This window comes from Mus caroli, chromosome 12, assembly GCF_900094665.2.
Source record: "Mus caroli chromosome 12, CAROLI_EIJ_v1.1, whole genome shotgun sequence".
NCBI lineage: Eukaryota > Metazoa > Chordata > Mammalia > Rodentia > Muridae > Mus > Mus caroli.
In genome coordinates this window covers 11,015,757-11,023,717 of record NC_034581.1, presented here as the reverse complement: position 1 = coordinate 11,023,717, position 7,961 = coordinate 11,015,757, and the positions used below count along the sequence as shown (strand labels likewise).

General features: G+C 37.8%; 1 non-coding gene across 1 annotated transcript; it reads right to left on the bottom strand.

Annotated features, from left to right (window-relative positions):
• Positions 1-219: 219 nt before the first annotated feature.
• On the bottom strand, positions 220-326 carry LOC115032907. The gene has a single exon (XR_003838554.1). It is a non-coding gene; the product is annotated as a U6 spliceosomal RNA (small nuclear RNA).
• Between the last annotated feature and the right edge of the window lie 7,635 nt (positions 327-7,961).

The following is a 7,961-nucleotide window of genomic DNA, read 5'->3' as shown; positions in this document are numbered from 1 at the left end:
TTTCATAGTCTCTGATGTGAAGTCTGGAGTAATTCTAATAGGCCTGCCTTTATATGTTATTTGATCTTTTTCCCTTACTGCTTTTAATATTCTGTCTTCATTTAGTGCATTTGTTGTCCTGATTATTATGTGTCGGGAGAAATTTATTTTCTGGTCCAGTTTATTTGGAATTCTGTAGGCTTCTTTATGTTCATGGGCATCTCTTTCTTCACGTATGGGTAAAATATGGAACACCTCACGAATTTGTGTGTCATCCTTGTGCTGGGGCCATGCTAATCTTCTCTGTATAGTTCTAATTTTAGTATGTGTGCTGCTGAAGTGAACACAGGACTGTTTTTATTGTGTCCCATAAGTTTGTGTATGGTGTAGCTTTGTTTTCATTAATCTCAAAAAGTCTTTAATTTCTTTCTTTATTTCTCCCTTGACCCAAATTATCATTGAGTAAAGTGTTGTTCAGCTTCCATGTGTATGTAGAGTTTCTATTATTTACGTTGTTATTGAAGATCAGCCTTAGTCCATGGTGATCTGATAAAATTCATCACATTATTTCAGTCTTCTTGTATCTCTTGAGGCCTGCTCTGTGACCAATTATATGGTCAAATTTGGAGAAGTTTCCATGAGGTGCTGAGAGGAAGGTCTATTCTTTTGTTTTAGGATAAATTGTTCTATAGATATTTGTTAAATCCATCTGTTTCATTAACTTCTTTTAGTTTCACAATGTCTTTGTTTCGTTTCTATTTCCACAATATGCCCCTTGCTGAGAGTGGGGTGTTGAAGTCTCAGACTATTATTGTGTNAGGTGCAATGTGTGCTTTGAGATTTACTGTAGTTTCTTTAATGAATGTGGATGCCCTTGCATTTGGAGCATAGATATTCAGAAGTGAGATTTCTTCTTGGTACATTTTTCCTTTGATGTGTATGAAGTGTCCCTCCTTGTCTTTTTTGATAACTTTAGGTTGGAAGTTGATTTTATACAATGTTAGAATGGCTACTCTGGCTTGTTTCTTTGGATCATTTGCTTGTAGAATTGTTTTCCAGCCTTTTACTCTGAGGTAGTGTCTATCTTTGTCCCTGAGATGGGTTTCCTGTATGTAGCAAAATGTTGTGTCCTGTTTATGTAGCCAGTCTATCTCTTTTTATTGGGGTAATTGAGTCAATTGATATTTGTGGGAAGCGACATGTGCTGTTGCAGGGTGGCACTGGCTTCCGCTGGCCACCATGCATACATAGGCAGTAAAGTTTTTTTGCCAAGATGAGATTTTGACAATTAACCAAAATTAACCAATCAGATGAGAGAGAAGTTAACCAATCAGATGAGAGAGAAGTTAACCAATCAGATGTAGGCATGCAAATGAGGTGGTAAGCATAACCCAAGCACAACCAATCTGGGTGTGAGACACGCCTCTCCTAGGCCTATATAAGCAGCACCAGTTCTGGGCTTGGGGTCTCTTCGCCTCTGCAATCAAGCTTTCCCAATAAATGTGTGCAGAAGGATCCTGTTGCAGAGTCGTTCTTGCTGGCCAGTCAGACGCGCACATGAGATATTAAGACATATTAAGGAAAAAAGATTTTTGCTTCCTATTACTTTTATTGTTAGAGGTGAAATTATGGGGTTTTGCTGCTGTTGTTTTTTTTTTTGTTGTTGTTGTTGTTGTTTTTGTTTTGTTTTTTTGTTTTTTTGTTTTTTTGCGGTTATCTTCATTTCGGTTTGTTAAAAGAAGATTATTTTTCTTGCTTTTTCTAGGGTACTTTCCCATCTTCTGTTGGAATTTTCAATTTATTATCCTTTGAAGGGCTGGATTTGTGGAAAGATATTGTGTCTGGTTTTGCCATGGAATATCTTGGTTTCTCTGTCTATGTCTATTGAGAGTTTTGCTGTGTAAAGTATCCTGGGATGGAATTGTCTTATCTCCGGGTTTATATGATCTCTGCCCATGAACTTCTGAGTTTCATCTTTTCTGGGAAGCAGGGTGGTGTAATTCTAAAAGGTCTGCCTTTATATGTTATTCGACCTTTTACCCGTACTGCTTTTAATATTCTTTCTTTGTTTTGTGCATTTGGTGTTTTGATTATTATGTGATGGAAATAATTGCTTTTCTGGTCCAATCTATTTGGTGTTCTGTAGGCTTCTTGTATGTTCATGGTCATCTCTTTCTTGAGGTTGGGGAAGTTTTCTTCTCTAATTTTGTTGAAGATATTTGCTGGCCCTTTAAGTTGAAAATCTTCATTCTCATCTATGCCTATTAATCTTAGATTAGGTCTTCTCATTTCCTGGATGTTTTTAGTTAGGATCTTTTTGCATTTTGCATTTTTTTTGATTGTTGTGCTTTCTATGGAGTCTTCTGCACCTGAGATGCTCTCTTCCATCTCTTGTATTCTGTTGCTGATGCTTCCAATTATGGTTCCTGATTTCTTTCCTAGGGTTTCTATCTCCAGAGTTGTCTCCCCTTGTGATTTCTTTATTGTTTCTACTTCCATTTTTAGGTCCTGGATGGTTTTGTCCAATTCTATCACCTGTTTTGTAGAGTTTTCCTCTAACTCTCTGAGGGATTTTTGTGTTTCCCCTTTAAGGTCTTCTGCTACCTGTTTACCTGTGCTGTCCTGTTTTTCTTTAAGGGAGTTACTTATGTCCTTCTTAAAGTCCTCTATCAGCTTCATGAAATAAGATTTTAACTCCACATATTACTTTTATGGTCTGTTGGGGAATCCAGAACTTGCTGTAGTTGGAGAACTGGGTTCTAATGGTGCCAAGTAATCTTGATTTCTGTTGGTAAGATGCTTGTGTTTGCCTTTCACCATCTGGTTATCTCTGGTGTTAGATGTTCTTGCTGTCTCTGGCTGGAGCTTATTCCTCCTGTGGGTCTGTAAGCTTGCGTCAGCACTTCTGGAAGATCAGGTCTCTCCTTGCAGGACCCGTGCACAGATGTCTGTGGAACAGCCTCAGCTTGTGAGTGTAGATGGTGTACCAGAAGAATCCTGTCCCAGCTGCTTCACTCATCTTGTACCTTGTGTGCTCCTGGCAAGCCCCACACCACATAGTTATTGGAGAGAAAGTAGCTGTCTTATCTCTGACCCCAGGAATAAAAACACTACTGGGAGAACAGGTCTCTCCTCCTGGGACCTGTGCACAGTGGGCTGTGGATGATCCTTAGCTTGCGGGTGCAAATGCCAGGCCACTCAGTTTCTCTTAATAAATGTCATAGTCCTCTTTCTTGGAATGTATCACTTCATTTTATTCCATAGTTATAAATTTTGAGGAAATAGTTAAATTTTGTATTATTTCACTTATGATCACTATAGGGAGTTAGGTTCCTGGCATACTGCTTGGCATGAGTAATGTCAGAGAATAACTTTTTGGAGTCAATTCTTTTCACTTTTATCTAGTATTTAGTCCCAAGTTTTGCAATATACTTCTGGCCTATCATGATGTTCCAGAAGTTAGTGCTTCAAAACCTTCAGAATTTACTATTGCTATGTAACAGTTTCCTCTGAAATTGAAACATTCTGTCTTTAAGGAAAGTTTCTTATGCAGGAAAATAAAAAACCCAGGAAATACCTGAAACTGAGCAGATTCACTAGAAGCTGTCCTCCACCCACAGTAAGAAATAAGTACTGCTAAGAGAACGTCTCAGACCCATAAAGCTTAAAAGAAGACCCAGAAGAAAAATGCTGCAAAGAAGACTCAAGAACACCAAACCAGGAAGAAGCAGAAACCAGGTGAGCTGCCTGAAAGTTATTTAGACCAATTGAGAAACTGGAAAGGACACTCTCTAGTCTAATTAATTTCTAATAGGCTGTGCAATGTGCTGCAGGTTCCCAGCTTTGATGAAATGTCACCCATTTGGTGCTGGGCTTTCACCATGCAGCTGTCTTCGAGTAATTTCTGCTCCTATTATTAATGCCTTTACCACATTCCTGAAAGTAACCCCAATAAAACAGATTGCTTCTTCAAGTTGGAACTTGGTGGTATTCATGTGTCATTTGGTCATGAGCTCCCTATCTGTAAAGAGTAGATGTCTGTGTTGCATCTTCCTAGGAAAAATCTTGTCACAAAACACCAATATCAGACATGCAAATAATAAACTCAATTACTGGGAACCAGGAACGGAATTCAGGCTTGGGTCAGAAGTGCTTTAACCATTAAATTATATTACCAGCCAACATAAACTATTTTAACATTCTCCGTAACACTTAAAAGTTATCTTCATCCACCTAGTCTTGCAAACTTTATATGTTCCAGTATAGGGGAACGCCAGGTCCAAGAGGTGGGAGTGGGTAGGCAGGGGAGCAGGGCAGGTGGGGTATAGAGGACTTTTGGGATAGCATTTGAAATGTAAATGAAGAAAATATCTAATAAAAAATTGAAAAAATGTTATCCTAATTAAAGTTATCAATAACAATTCTCTATATTAAAATTTTCTGTTCCATTTATGTAATTCTTTTTGATTGGGCTCTAACAGATACAGTGTTGAAATTGAGATTAGAAAATCAGGCTTGATTAAAGAAAGTGACTGCTGGGACATTTATAGAGAAGTTTTAGTGAAATAATTAGAGTTCAAAATTAACTCAAAAGACAGAAAAATGCAGACAATCTTGAAAGGTCTTAAGAAGCAGATCAAGACTGTAGAATGAACAGGGAAATCTCTAAATCAAGCCTGGGAGAACTGTAGTTGATATGGATAAACCTCAGAAAATTAAAGATGTTTCCCCAAATATCAAGGCTTCTCCTAAAGACAGCAATGGTGTTTCCTACATTTGCAAAGAATAGACATGGATATCACAGGAACAAAGAAATCAGAAAATGATTGTCAAACATTATAACAGAGAAATTAAGTATATTTAGATGTGTATTAAAGCTTACAGTGCTCTGGCATTCATAAGCCACATGGAGAGGTGAAAGAACTCAGGAGTACAAGTAGCTCAGTGGACAAATGAAGGAATTAACAAAACAATGAGCTTGTTTAATGATTTTGGTATTTACTTGTTTTACTATATGATTTAACTATATAATAGATAAATCTTTATAGCATTACATAATTATGTCAATGAATTCATCTGTTGACATAAAAACATTGAAGATGCTTTAAAATGAACTAGGGAAGAAAAGTCTGTGGGAATGATGTTTTTGTACACTGGGTGAAGGTGGGTCCTCTGTCCTTCTGATGGGTTTAAATAAATAAATAAATAAATAAATAAATAAATAAATAAACAAACAAACTATGGTCTATAGCAAAAGGCAGAATAATATGCTGGGACTGCTGGACAGAAAGAGGAGCTATGGAAAAAAAGGGTTATGTAGAGATTTACTACCTAGACATAGGGAAGTTGGATATATGAAACTAATCAGAGGTATCCAGCCACATGACATAACTTAGATTAGTATAAATAGGATATTTGAAATACATGCTATTTGGGAACAAGCCTAAGTTAAGGCCTGGACGTTCTTAAAAAAAAAAAAAAAAGTAAGTCCCTGTGTCATTATTCAGAGTAGGAAGGACATAGGAAGGCCCATGGTTACAAATGTCAGTATACTTTGGTACTTTACCATCTCATGAAAATTAAGGTGATGGTTGTAATTAATAAATGTGATAGCCAAAGACTGAGAATTTGATAATTATAAAAACCATGAATTTTAATGGTACCTCTTCTGGTGGTTTGAATGTCAACTAAAAGGTAGAGTTATAGACAGACTCCATAGTCTGAATTTGCCCAATGACACTTTTCTGAGGTTATTTATGAACTGAATAATTGAACACAAGCCCAAGAGTCATAATGAGAAAATAAGAAATTAGGTGTTTAGTGCATACTTTCTACCATAAGTCAAACATACTTTCACTTCTGATCTGTGTGTGTGTGTGTGTGTGTCTTTGATCCCTCTGGCAAAGCTTTATTTATTTATTTATTTATTTATTTATTTATTTATTTATTTATTTATAGTTTTTCCAATTTTAATTAGGTATTTTCTTCATTTACATTTCAAATGCTATTCCAAAAGTCCCCTATACCCTCCCCTCACCCAGCTCCCCTACTGACCCACTCCCAATTCTTAGCCATGGTGTTCCCCTGTGCTGGGGCATATAAAATTTGCAGGACCAAGGGGCCTCTCTTCCCAATGATGGCTGACAAGGCCATCTTCTGCTACATATGCAGCTAGAGACACTAGCTCTGTGTGTACTGGTTAGTTCGTATTACAGTTCCACCTATAGGGTTACAGACCCTGTCAGCTCCTTGGGTAATTTCTCTGGCTCCTCCATTGAGGGCCCTGTGTTCCATCCAATAGCAGACTGTGAGCATCCACTTCTGTGTTTCCCAGGCACTGGCAGCTTTATCAGGGTATTTTCAGCAAAATCTTGCTGGCATATGCAATAGTGTCTGAGTTTGGTGGCTGATTATGGGATGCATCCCCTGGGGTGGCAGTATCTGGATGGTCCATCTTTTTGTCTCAGCTCCAGATTTTGTCTCTGTAACTTCTTCTATGGGGATTTTGTTACCAAAATTAAGAGGGGGGAAAGTATACAACCTTTGGTCTTCCTTCTTCTTGAGTTTCATGTGTTTTGCAAAGTGTATCTTGTGTATTCTAAGTTTCTGGATTAATATCCTCTTATCAGTAAGTGCATAACATGTGAGTTCTATTGTGATTGGGTTACCTCACTCCTTATAATACCCTCCAGATCCATCTATTTGCCAAGGTATTTCAACAATACATGGTTTTTAATAGCTGAGTAGTACTCCATTGTGTAAATGTACCACGTTTTCTGTATCCATTCCTCTGTTGAGGGACATCTTGGTTCTTACAAGCTTCTGGCTATTATAAATAAGGCAGCTATGAACATAGTAGAGCATGTGTCCTTATTACCAGTTGGAACATCTTCTGGATATATGCCCAGGAGAGGTATACCTGGGTCCTCCAGTAGTACTATGTCCAATTTTCTGAGGAACAACCACACTGATTTCCAGAATGGTTGTACAAGCTTGCAATCCCACCAACAATGGAGGAGTGTTCCTTTTTATCCACATCCTTGCCACCATCTTCTGTCACCTGAAATTTTGATCTTAGCCATTCTGACTGGTGTGAGGTGGAATCTCAGGGTTGTTTTGATTTGATTGCCCCGAAGATTAAGGATGTTGAACATTTTTTCAGGTACTTCTCTGCCATTCAGTATGCCTCAGGTGAGAATTCTTTGTTCAGCTCTGAGCCCCATTTTTTAATGGGGTTATTTGATTTTATGGAGTCCACCTTCTTGAGTTCTTTATATATATTGGATATAAGTCCACTATCCTATATGGGATAGGTAAAGATCCTTTCCCAATCTGTTGGTGGTCTTTTTGTCTTATTGACAGTGTCTTTTGCCTTGCAGAAGCTTTGCAATTTTATGAGGTCCCATTTACCAATTCTCTATCTTAGTGTACAAGCCATTGCTGTTCTATTCAGGAATTTTTCCCCTGTGACCATATCTTTGAGGCTTTTCCCTACTATCTCCTCTATAAGTTTCAATGTCTCTGGTTTTATGTGGAGTTCCTCAATCCACTTAGATTTGACCTCAGTACAAGGAGATAGAAATGGATCAATTCGCATTCTTCTACATGATAACCTCCAGTTGTGCCAGCACCATTTGTAGAAAATGCTGTCTTTTTTCCACTGGATGGTTTTAGTTCCCTTGTCAAAGATCAAGTGACCATAGGTGTGGGTTCATGTCTGGGTCTTCAATTCTGTTCCATTGGTCTACTTGTCTGTCACTATACCAGTACCATGCAGTTTTAATAACAATTGCTCTGTAGTTAAGCTTTAGGTCAGGCATGGTGATTCCACCAGAGGTTCTTTTATGCTTCAGAAGAGTTTTTGGTATCCTAGGTTTTTTGATATTCCAGATGAATCCTCCGATTGAACCTTCTAATTCATTGAAGAATTGAGTTGGAATTTTGATGGGGATTGCATTGAATCTGTAGATTGCTTTTGGCAA